This window comes from Littorina saxatilis, linkage group LG17, assembly GCF_037325665.1.
Source record: "Littorina saxatilis isolate snail1 linkage group LG17, US_GU_Lsax_2.0, whole genome shotgun sequence".
NCBI lineage: Eukaryota > Metazoa > Mollusca > Gastropoda > Littorinimorpha > Littorinidae > Littorina > Littorina saxatilis.
This window is the reverse complement of record NC_090261.1, coordinates 59,044,122-59,056,621: the sequence shown is the minus strand read 5'-3', so window position 1 is coordinate 59,056,621 and position 12,500 is coordinate 59,044,122. Positions and strand designations below refer to the sequence as shown.

General features: G+C 41.3%; 2 long non-coding RNA genes across 3 annotated transcripts in view; both read left to right on the top strand.

The window, feature by feature from the left end:
* The first annotated feature begins 147 nt into the window (after window positions 1–147).
* Window positions 148–4,295, top strand: LOC138951850 (uncharacterized). The gene is made up of 3 exons (XR_011451237.1): window positions 148–1,088; window positions 1,875–1,965; window positions 2,949–4,295. It is a non-coding gene; the product is annotated as an uncharacterized lncRNA (long non-coding RNA).
* Window positions 4,296–6,119: 1,824 nt separating this feature from the next.
* Window positions 6,120–12,500, top strand: part of LOC138951848 (uncharacterized) — a 15,827-nt gene continuing 9,446 nt past the window's right edge. The window contains exons 1-3 of one of the 2 annotated variants that reach the window (XR_011451235.1): window positions 6,120–6,568; window positions 6,984–7,099; window positions 8,050–8,110. This is a non-coding gene — a long non-coding RNA (uncharacterized lncRNA). The other variant, XR_011451234.1, reaches the window with a different exon arrangement.

Here is a 12,500-nt window from a genome sequence, read left to right as displayed (position 1 = left end):
TTACGTATTTATTTACTTATTCAGCCAGTTATTTATTACATTATTTTGGCATTATCCAAAAGTCTGAAAAATATTTTACATAAATAAAAAGCAAATAAGCATACAAAACCGCCCCACTCCAACTATATTTCGCGTACACTATGGCAAACACTGTACATAAGGAAGACGTGGAACTTGCGAAGAAAATGCGAAAAAGTGTTTGTGGGTTATCGTCCCTAGTTACATGCTGACGGCGAAAACAAAATGGCGGATCGCGTAGGTACCGATCGCGTGCGAGGTGGTGGTAAATTGTGCTCGGCTTTTTGTTGCAAGAACGCCCGTTACAAACAGAGCTGCTTCGGGAAAACTTTCCACAAGTTCCCTAAAGAAGAAAAAAGGTGGGTTGTGCAGTGATTATTTCATCAGGTTTACCTTCTTCAGAATGAGAATGCAATGGCTCGAGTCAACTCACTCAGATAAGCCAACTGTCTCTGAGCATTTTTGTCTGCTATGAATCATGATACTACAGTATTTATAGAACTAATATCATAGTGCAAATGAAATATTACAAACATAGCATGGATCGGTTCATCCTGAGATTTCTGTACTAGCTGTACTATGTACGCGTGTGTCTGCGTGTGTACCTGTGTGTGCATGTGTACACTGTACTTACGACTGTGAGTGTGAGTCAGTAGTCAGTACAAAACAACAGTTTACACTTGATGACAAACTACCCGTGGGCATATTTGCCGAAACCTTTATCAAACCTTGCTTACGGGAAAACTACAGTACAAAGGTACATCACTCATCCGTTTTGCGTTCAGGCAGAGCGTTAGATTTAGACTGAAGATCTGATTTAGCTTTTTTTGTCTTTCCTTTTTGCTTAGTTTAACAATAACATTGTTGTTTTTATTGTCAAACTAGGTGCAGAATATGGATGCAATTCACAAGGCGAGAGGACTTTGAAAAGCTGCAGCCAGCTGATGTTCAAGGTCTCAAGCTTTGTACTGATCACTTTGAGGCCAACCAGTAAAACAATCCTGCAGAGAGGATCACTTGTGTGGAATGCTGTCCCGACATTGTTTGCAGTGCCCAATCCACCACCGAAGGTTATTTATTTATTGGTTTTAGGTTTTTGCAAACCAATGAAGCACACTATTAAATGCAGGCTGAGTAATGACAAGTTTGAGGCTGATGTAAGAATTGAAAAAAAACAGCATTGTTCCCATCAAATAATGCCTGTTTGCATTTAGCGCAAAAAAATGATAAGGCCAACAAAAAAAAGTTACTTATTTTGGATCGACGTCTTGATTATGATGATATGATGAACTTATTTTGCCAAAAAACAGCCCCAAATGGCAAAAAAAGTATAGGGTCGGCGTCAACAACAAAAAAGTTGTATGTTTCTGGTCACCTGACCCTACCTATGTTTTCCTGACGACCCTAGACTTTTATTTTGCATTTTCAAAAATAAAAGGGGTATTCGAAAATCAATTGTTTTCCTGCTTTTCAACAAAATAAGTTAAAAAGATGGTTTAAAAAAAAAAGTTTAGAAAAAAAATCTCCACCTTTAGTCATGTTAGGCCACAAAAAAAGTCTGTTTAAGGTAACATAGGCCCCCCAAAAATAGCGTCGGTAGGTCGGCTTTTTATTTTTGTATTTTAGCCATCTGAATATTTTAATTTCATTTTTTAATGCCCCAAAAAAGTCTAGGGCCGGTGGGAAAAAATAGGGTCGGTCCGGATACTGTAAACAGATTATTTTTTGTTTTGCCTTACGAGAAACATACACTTTTTTGTGTGGCCTAAGACCAATGCCATGAAATTGGGAGAATTGTTTCATTGTGACTGGGTGTTGGTTGTGAGTTTGTCAGTTAAAGAGCTGTGCATTTGCAGGTTGCTAGTGGGAGGAAGCCACCATCGCAAAGGGTAGCTACAAATGAAGCCAGCACCGACCTGTCGCCTGATGCACAAATTGTTCAACCAGGTAAGAGATTTTTAACCATGAAGAACACCCTGACATCAAAAAATGTTTAAACCCATCCATTACATAGTTGATAATTGCTGTATAGGGTGACGGGCGGGGTGGTAAGACGTCGGTCTATTAACTCGGAAGGTCGAGGGTTCGAATCCCGGTCGCGGCCGCCTGGTGGGTTAAGTGTGGAGATGTTTCCGATCTCCCAGGTCAACTTATGTGCAGACCTGCTAGTGACTTATCCCCCTTCATGTGTACACGCAAGCACAAGACCAAGTACGCACGAAAAAGATCCTGTAATCCATGTCAGAGTTCGGTGGGTTTTAGAAACACAAAAATACCCCGCACGCTTCCTCCGAAAGCGGCGTATGGCTGCCTAAATACGATCATACACGTAAAATTCCACTTGTGCAAAAAAAATGAGTGCACGTGGGAGTTTCAGCCCACGAGCGCAGAAGAAGAAGAAGAAGCTGTATAGGGCGGATGCATGGATGGATGAAATTGTACCTGTAGTTCCAACACGTAAAGATGGGAAACATATCCTGTTAGAGGCATGGTGTAACAAGAAACAATTAAGTGGCTCTATTCCCATCTCCCCCCCCCCCCCCCCCCCCCTTTCCCCGTAGCGATATAAGCTTCGTGGTTGAAAACGACGTTAAACACCAAATAAAGAAAGAAAGAAAGAGGCATGGTGTGTGAGGAGTTTACCTGGTACTGTTGTCCTAATCAATCAATCAATCAATCAATCAATATGAAGCTTATATAGGGCGTATTCCGTGGGTACAGTTCTAATGGCCTCACCCATTCAGTACCAAACAAGGTCAATTCCATCATTGTTCCACATCGTATCCATAGTTGCTAACACACTTCATTTCTGGCCTGCCTTCCTACGCTATTGTTTATTTTCATTTTGTGATTTAATTACACATGTTTTAATTTCTTCCAGGTTGTAACTTGTTATGGTTATGTTATTTTATGTGTGTTTTCTTTTTTAGATGACATTCAGGCGATCCTGGAGGACATAGGATGTAAAGCATCAAAGTCGTCATCCTCCCCATCCCCTCGTGAAGCGGAACTTCGGCAGAAGGTCAACAAACTGAGGAGCAAGGTTTTCCGATTAGAAAAGAAAACGATGGAACCCCGTGTAAAACGAGCGAGTAAATTAGCCAAGCCTCCCAAGAAAGACTTTGTAGTAGAACAGTTGTCTCATATATTATCAGGCGAGGCGAGCTATTTTGCCATTTATGCCTGTTACATATTTACCGGTTATCTGCTGCTGTGTCCAATCCTGGCAGAGACGGGAACGCATGTTACCAAGGAGCTGAAGGAGAGTCAATGAGATGAGAGAATGTGATTAACAATTGCCAACTCTCTCCGTACAAAGAGGGTCCAAAATTGTATAAAAAAAAATTGATGGTAGGCAATTCAAAATTAAAAAAAGGACTCTCGGAGCATGGACTTAATGAGTCAAAAATTAAAGAAGGCTCTATGAGCCGAAGTACATGTTTTGTCTATTGTCTTTTTTATTTTGAATTCCCTACCATCTATATTTTGATAAAATTTTGGACCCTCCCTGGTGTGTTGTTTCTGATGTACCTTTTAGTCTGTTTACAGTAACATAGGCACACAAAAAGAGGGTCGGTAAATCGGCTTTTCTTAATTTTTTTTATAACCATCTTTTTAAATTATTTTGCAAAAAAACAGGAACAAAATTGATTTTTTTTCTTTTTCTTTTTCTCCAAATGCCCACAAAAAAAAGTCTAGGGTTGGTCTAGAAAAATAGGGTTGGTCGGGATACCGTAAACAGGCTATTTTGCTTTGTTTTGCCTAAGCAATGACTAACAAACTTTCTTTAGGGTCTGACATTGTGTATACTATACAATTTTTGGGGTATTAACTAAATACATGTATACAGTTTTCGATTCCTTTTATACTTTTTCACAAATTAGCCCCCCCCCCCTTTTTTTTTTGTGTAGTCTGCCCTGGGGGCGGGAGGTCTCCTAATTTCGGTTTCTAGGGTCACCTTATGCTTCCCCATGAGCTGAGAACTTAATTTAAAATGAGCCTCGATTTTTTTATTTGTATTTTGTAATTGTGCCTTTGTCCAGTCACAGGATTTCACTTTGTACTTAAAAACTTGGCGCTGTCATCATTTATTGCTATTTATTGTTCAGTTGTTCAGTATTTATTGCTATTGGGCATCAGTTGTTCAGTTGCCCTCTTTCGAATGAGCCATGCATGCATTATGGATGTGTTTAGCGAATTGGGATACCTCAAGCAATGTAAAAGAAGAAACAATGTGAAGCAAACATATAGCACCAAATAAAATAACCGAATCAGAATGGAAACTTCTTCAGTGTATGTGTGTGTGTGTGTGTGTGTGTGTGTGTGTGTGTTTGCTGTTTTAAATACCGAAAATGTGAAAATAAAGCAAGTCACAACATGAGAAAGATCGACTGTACTAGTCATAACAAAGCAGGAGACAGCCTGATCAGCATGCAGCAAAGGGGAATAACTCGTATTTAGCCATTCTCATTTCTAAGCATGCCCAATGAGGAAGTTATCCTTCTTCCCATTGTAGTTTCTTTGACTATGGCAACAACCCCAACAAAATCTTTACTTCCATCCCCATTTTGAAATATCGCAACAACAGACTTCCAGATCTATAACACGATCATATGTGTTCTCTGTTTGCATGTCTGTCCAGTGTCCTGTCCCCCCATAAAGCATATCAACTCTACCTGTCCCAAGATAGGCCAATTGGTTCTAAGAGGACGTTAAATAGAGGTTACATGCCGAGTCTCAGTGATTATTAAAAATAATGGTCGAAGTTTGCGGATCATGAAAAATGCGAGCTTTAGCGAGCTTTTTCATGACCGCGAACTGAGACCATTATTTTTTATAATCACTGAGACGAGGTGTGTAACCTCTTTATTCCTCCTTTCTTCAGTTATTCAAAGAAAAGAGGAGTTTTTCTGCGAAAGTTTGATCGAATCCTATTCACTCAACCAGTCAACCTGCGCAGGCGATCGATTAATGCGCGGTTGTATAGTTCCGTGCAAATCATTCCATTCTGTTAACACTTCTTGTCAGTTTTCCTATTTTGGACTAAAATCAAGTACACAGATATGCTGTTATTCTGCTGTGGCGGCAAAGGCAGATATTGTGTGTTCTGTATATGTTTTGGTATCGCTTAGGATAATGTTCTTTCGTCAAATGGGACTAGCAGACGAACTTTTGCACCCGTGTTCCAACGTTAAAAACTGTATGAAGTTCAGTTTTCTGTGGAAAATAGTGTATGAAACCGCTTTATGTTGTTTAAATTGATGAGATGTGTGCATTTGGTTGCGTGTGATCTGTTTATTAAATGAAATATTGTTGAAAAGTGACCGTCGGATTGCATTCTGTTGTCGAAGAAACTGAATGAAAAGAAATTTGAAAGGGGAACTACTCTTGTCGCTAGACAAAGTATGAGAGTTACTTGCCTTAGGAATTTGCTGGTGATGAACGTTTGTGCACAGCAGATCTAGATTCAGAAAACAACCAAACTCATGGATTTTATATGGAGATTCATGTGTTCAAGCCTGTAGTTGTTAATTTAAATGCGGTATGTTTGTATTGTTTGCTCCAGAGATGTATACTTCGTACATTAGAGCGTTCGGAACTTTTCAGTCGCAAAAGTAGTACCGACGCAGAACAGCTTCTCAACCCATTGCGCTATCGAGGATTCAGGCTGTTGCTGGGTCGTTATTTGTTTGGTTGCTAGGTGTTTATCGAAAAATAACTAGCTTTACAAGTTTACAGAGGTAAAGAAGCAGAGGGGGGAATAAAACTAATTATCATCACGTTCTGTGCATATTTCCCATGGTCGCTGGTTCGAATCCGGGCCGGGACGGACACAGGTCAACCTTATGTGCAGACCCAGAGACGGTATCCATCTCCCACCCCCGTGTCACCACAGTGGCACGTAAAAGACCTCGGTCATTCTGCCCTAAGTGCAGATGGCTGATACCACCTAAACACGCATACACTTGTGTATCTCATCTAAAGTCGGGTTAAAACCCGGGAACATGCCGCTAATGGCTTTGCCGTGAGGGCGTAAAACTTGAATTTCTCTCCCCACCCTGGTCATGTGTCAAGCCAACCTGCTTTGCGGTCGATGCTTAAAGCGGGGCTCACACACAGGTGGAGCAAGCGGAGCAAGGGTGGAGTAGGCTGCACCAGGCGGAGAGATGACGCTACTTCCGTTGCAGGAGTGGAGAAAGTTGTGTGTGCGGTGCGGAGCAAGGAATAGGACACGTTTCTATTTTTTGGCTCCGGTGCAGCGGTGCAGCCAATCAGCGCACTCATCACTCTTTCTCCGGAAATAGTAGTGTGACACTAGGTGGCATCCCAAATAACGACGGCCGCCTTTTTCGAAAGAACTTTTTCATGGATTTTACACAAGAATACCGAAACGGAAAGATAGAATGTGGTTTCCGCTAGATTTCAAGTCACGCTTTTCACTTTTCCGAGGAAGCCAACAGCTGAGTGTGAAGAAACGCTGCTGTTCAACTTCGAAATCTCCAGTCGCAGACGACCTTCGCTTTTGCAGTACACTGTACAGTCAATGCAGGTGCAATGTTACTCATTTCGATCAGCTCGTTTTCGTATATATTTTTGCATTAAGATCATGTACAATGATTGGAATCAAAGGAGGAATGACTTCGGTATGCAAATGCGTTGGTTTGGCCGAAATCAATACAGCAGTAATTTAAGCTAGGTTCAGCTCCTCGGCACAAAATTCATCATGCAAGATATCAATTTGTTGAATGATAACGGGATAGGTGAAGTTCAAACATGTATCTGCTTGCAAAAACAATCGCAGGGACAGATCTATCTGCTTCATTGACTGACAGATTGTCATTGAATTTCCAACGTAAAATGACTCGTTTGCAGACTCTCTAATTAGATCCATCGAGTGTTTGTGTTCTTAGATCCATTGGCTATGCAGGCTTTTTGCGATCATAACATTGTTTGGGTTTGTGCAGGTGCAATCTGCAGATCAGAGGAGATTGACCGCAGGGTGACGCAGTGTCAGTGATCAATGCAACTTGTGTTCGACACTCAGTATTGCCTTCTACCAAACTCAAGGGCAAAACAAAAGGTACATGCTTGTGAATTCATATTATGTAATGTCTGTGAAGATTAACACCGTTTTTTAGCTCTAGTCTGAGTGATCATGCTTATTAATATCCAATTCAAGTTACATACGATACATACTCCGCCCCAGCACCACCCTCACCCCATAGCACTGCTATTCAGATACTACAGTCCAACAACTAACCCTCTAAAAGTCCCCCCCCCCCCCCCACACACTCTCGGTGTAACATCTGTTGCTATCTGCACCTTTGTGTGGTAATGGGAAACTCGTGCTCAAATAGTTTCAGAACTGTTGATATTATAAGAGTTTTATTTACCAATGGTTCTCCCCTCCCTCCTTCATATTACACCGACACTCTCTATGCCCACCCTCCACCCCCTTCCCCCATCCCTTCCCTCTACAGGCACGTCTACTAAAGTCTCAGACGTGATAGGATTAAGAGGATGCCACAATGATCCTGGTAACTTTGCAAATAATCATACTGATATAACAGAAGAAAGTTATTCCACAGTCATTTCTACTTATACATTACAGTGTTACAAAACAGGAATTTGTGCAAAGTTATAATCTACAAACAACAAAGACCCTCCAGCCCCCCCCCCCCCTCCTCACCTGCAACATGTACATGTTCATGTCCAACTTTCCCAGTGGCTCTTAATCTTATGTCTATGACTGTTGATATTGAAGAGTAGAAAGTGTTTAGTTTTCAATGACTAAATTTCCCCTCACACACACACACACAAACACACACGCACATGCACATAGCTGTTGTCTCCTTCTCAATCTCTCTGTTAATTAAAATATTTGGATCACTAACTCTTCACTGAGATTCAGTGTTATGTGTTATGTGGAGTAAGATTAGTGAATGTTGCTGCTGATTCTGTTGTTCTTACTGTTCTTCCTCCCTGCATAATCTTTTTTTCTCCTTAAACAGTTTTTTTTTATTACTACAGTGCGTCTATGGAGTGTACATCAGAGATGTGATGGGACCAAAAACATTCCAAAATGAAACAGGTAACTTTTTAAACTGGTCTTCATTTTGTTTATTGAGAAGTTGGTTCACAATCACATGATACATTTCAGAGTCGTCCTTTTAAATTCGTTAAATATTGCACCAGTCACTACATCTATAGATTATCAGATTAAGTTGTCTTCTTCTGCATTATGCATATGCAATATTCATCTTTAGTACGCGCGCGCGCGTGTGTGTGTGTGTGTGTGTGTGTGTGTGTGTGTGTGTGTGTGTGTGTGTGTGTGTGTGTGTGTTTATTGGTTGAAGACGACACAGGCCCCTTCCCTCATTTGTTTATCTGTGTGCGAGACTTCGTGAGTCAGTTGCATAGGCAGGATAGCTAACTGAGTTGCCTGCAAGACCATTAACGGCATTTTGCACTGTATATTTGCTGTACATTAATTTCAGCTTAGGTATGACCAATACCAAAAGTTACAATGTTGTAGGTGAAATGGTCTGTCTTTTGGGCTCTTTCCAAAAGGATCCGAATTCGGGGATACACTCAACCGTTTCGGGTTTTATATGGAGCTGTACACTAATTAACCCGATTTAAGCATTAAAGAATTTAAGAGTGTTAGTTTTGGAGGGTATAAACTATGTAATTCAAATGAAAATTTCAATAATAAATTTTCGTATAATTAATATACTTACCCAATTCTCATAGTTTATACCCTCCCATCCTTCCACGCTACTTAATTTCCTATGGCGTCTTTTTTTTAGCTTGGTTACCACCCTTTCGAGGGCAGGTAATTTGAGTAGTTTTTCGACATCTAGCATATATGAGATCTTAGTCAATGCATCCCTCAGACAACCAGTTACACCGTTAATGACACATGAAGCAATAAGGTAACTATCAGATAACACTTGTATACACAAAATCCACTCGGACAAGATCAACAAAATCTTACGATCTTGTTAACTCATTGGAGACGTAATGTTTTAGTCCTTTTTTTTGGTTGAAAATGTGCTGAAAAAAGAAGATTACAGCTAGATCAAAACTCAAAAGTGTTCCAAATTACCCCTCCATTTGACCTGTGAACTCGCCACTGTGTTGACCTTTGTCATGCATAAGATATAGTTAATAATCGCCAAATATTAACTAACTAGGTCAAACAGGTCAAGAAGTATTAAGCATTTTTATGGGCTGCATTTGTTTCATTTGTGTCACCCTTTATGTTTATACTTTTGCAGGCTGGTGTGGAGTTCTGATGTTGCCAGGGCGATGGAAGACACATACATAAGACATATAAACAAGCTTCCTGTGACGTGTTTTGATCACAAATCACCATTATTTTACACATTTATGCATATATATCTATTCTCAGCTCAGACTTGTGCTTTGAAATTGGATGTTTAAGTACTAGCTAAAACCTGAATAAAGTCTTCGCAATACATGGAATGGGATCAAAAGTGTGTGTGTGTGTGTGTGTGTGTGTGGTGTGTGTGTGTGTGTGTGTGTGGTGTGTGTGTGTGTGTGTGTGTGTGTGTGTGTTGTGTGTGTGTGTGTGTGAAAACAACATTCAAAAATGAGGGTGAGATAAAAACATAAAAAAAGCTACAGCACAGATACTTTTTTGTCTAGCGTCAAGGACGGATCCAGGGGGGGTTCCTGTCACCCCCCCCCCCCCCCCCCCCCCCGTCCTGACTGTATATCTCCTCCAAGGTGAAAATAAAATAAAAATCAATAAATCATGACAAATATTCGGAGAACGCGCCAGCTAGATTCCACATATTCTCATCTACATTTCAAAACGTCCTAGCGCCCTCAACTAATGAACCCCTAACACAATTGGGGGCCCCCCCAACCTGATACGGTCCGGCCATGAGCGTTCTATATCGTCCTCTTTAGAAACTTGTTGCGCTGTTGACACACGTACGTTTCTATTTGCAAACATCCATAAAGTAATATTTTGTTAATCATGTTTAAAACATTTCTTCTGAGTAGAGTGAAGCTAAATCAAACCACACACAAAATGAAAAAAACTAAATCTAAATCAAAGCCATATTGCGCGTAACATAAAGCAACAGTCTAACCGTCTGCAAGAGAGATTGTTAGTAGTAGATCTAAAAAAAAAAGAATGGATTCCATGGAAGCTAGTGTAACTATACACATTCAACATCTTTGAAGCTTCGGATATAACTCGATAAAACAAAAAAGAACCAAAACTTAAAACATGTCCCAACAGTTGTTAGTCCACCTCTCTCTTCACCCGACCCCCACACTCACATAGTTTGTGTCTGAAAGCTCTAAAACGCACTGGCACACCGCACACAACACTGACTTATACAGAGTCCATTTAGAAATATGTTCAGTAATTGCGATAAAAGACAAGACTTTTGTCTCCTTTGGTAAACATCACGGTGTTTTTTTTCCCGCCACTTCTTATCCACGTGTAAAAATATTTCCCATCAGACTGCGCGAGTGGAGAAACTACGTCATATCATAGGGAAATCCCCTACCGGAGCAGGATCGGAGCAGCCTGCTCCGGAACCGGAGCTTGTGTGTGAGAGGGCAGGTGGAGAGCGGAGCAGGATCGGAGCAGCCTGCTCCGCTTAATTGCTCCGCCTGTGTGTGAGCCCCGCTTAAAGAAGCATTTGTTTTAACTTGTGCGTTAAAAAAGAAGGATTATGTGGAACTTCAATAAACACATTTGAATAAGATTAAAGCTGTTTGATTGTTTTACCCCTGAGCATAGTCCCCCCTTCTGTGACCAACAGTAAAGAAGAACCCTACGGCCCTTTCAGGATTATGGAGTATCATGTGAGGATAACCTCAGGCTGCAAACGTTTACAAAAATTTCAACAGCTTCCACTCAATCCTCGACTGTTGGGTGAAAAAGCAGTAAAACCCGATTTGAATTTCAGACTCGGGTGGCGCACTGTTTTGGAAAAAGGATAGAAAATAAATGTAGGGGGGGGGGGGAGGGGGGGGAGGGGGGGCAGTTGTAGAATTGTACGTGGCAAAAACCCTCATTATTATCCCATATCTTTCCACCTTTACCTTCTGTTGTTAACCCATATTACAGAAGAAGATCATTAGAAAGAAGAGTCCCCGCACAAAGAACTGATTCAGTTACACAACAGATCTTGTACCGTAAAGTACCTTTTTTACACCCCCCCCCCCCCCCCATGCACCAATTATGCCCGAAAGTTGAGGGTGGCGTTTACTAGTACTATACTATACCCTTTACAGGAGCGGTTCCTTTGCTAGAATAACGATATTTTAGTCACTCGGCATGGAAGTGTTTTCTTCTCTTCTTTCTTCTTCTTCTTCTTCTTCTTCTTCTTCGTCTTCTTCTTCTTCTTCTTCTTCTTCTTCTTCTTCGTCTTCTTCTTCTTCTTCTTCGTCTTCTTCTTCTTCTTCTTTGTTCATGGGCTTAGACTCACACGTTCCCTCATGTTTTTAGCACGAGTGGATTTTACGTGTATGACCGTTTTCACCCCGCCATTCAGGCAGCATACGCCGATTTCGGGGGAGGCATGCTGTGTATTTTCGTGTTTGTATAACCCACCGAACTCTGACATGAATTTACAGGATCTTTTCCGTGCGCACTTGGTCTTGTGCTTGTGTGTACACACGAAGGGGGTTAAGTCCTTAGCAGGTCTGCACATAAGTTTGACCTGGGAGATCGGAAAAATCTCCACTCTTAACCCACCAGGCTGCAGCGACCGGGATTCGAACTCACGACCTCCCGATTAGGAGGCCGACGTCTTACCACCACGCCACTGCGCCCGTCGGAAGTGTTCAAATGATGCGTTGCAACGCTTTACCCACAAGGGCGAAGCAGCAAAGCCGTCCAGGTGAAGGCCACCGGCCTGTTCCAATGCTCCTCTTTGCAGATCTTTGTTCCTGACGACACGATCCTAGATCCTCTGCAAGAAATCAAAGAACATCAAAAGCAACTTTTTCAGACATCACTACCCGCCCAAGATGAAGCGTTCTTCTTTTCTCTCACAGTCCGATGCATCAAACATGTATTGCGATTCTTCAGCCATTCTCGAATCCTTTTTATGTCCACTCCGTACTGTACTCACGTGCTGTTTTTGAAACACTTCCATTGTTGTCCAGTTGCTCGAGCGCTGAGAGTTTAAACTCCACTGTGTAGGAATTCATTATCGCGACATCTTGTCACACTGAAATCTCTGCTGCGCGCAAAACATTTCCAAGGAAGGGAAACAATTTTTAAAAAAACCACACAAGCAGAATGAATAAAAACAATTATTTTCCTTATTCCAATGATTGAAAATGCGGGTTGGGCGTTATCAGGTACTGCACCCTGTGCATAGAATATGACTAAAAGTTAAGGTGCTTGGTCTGCCACACCGCTTTGAACAGTTTGCCCCCATGTTAAGGGTGTTTGGTCTGCCACACCGCTTTAACATCCCGTCAGA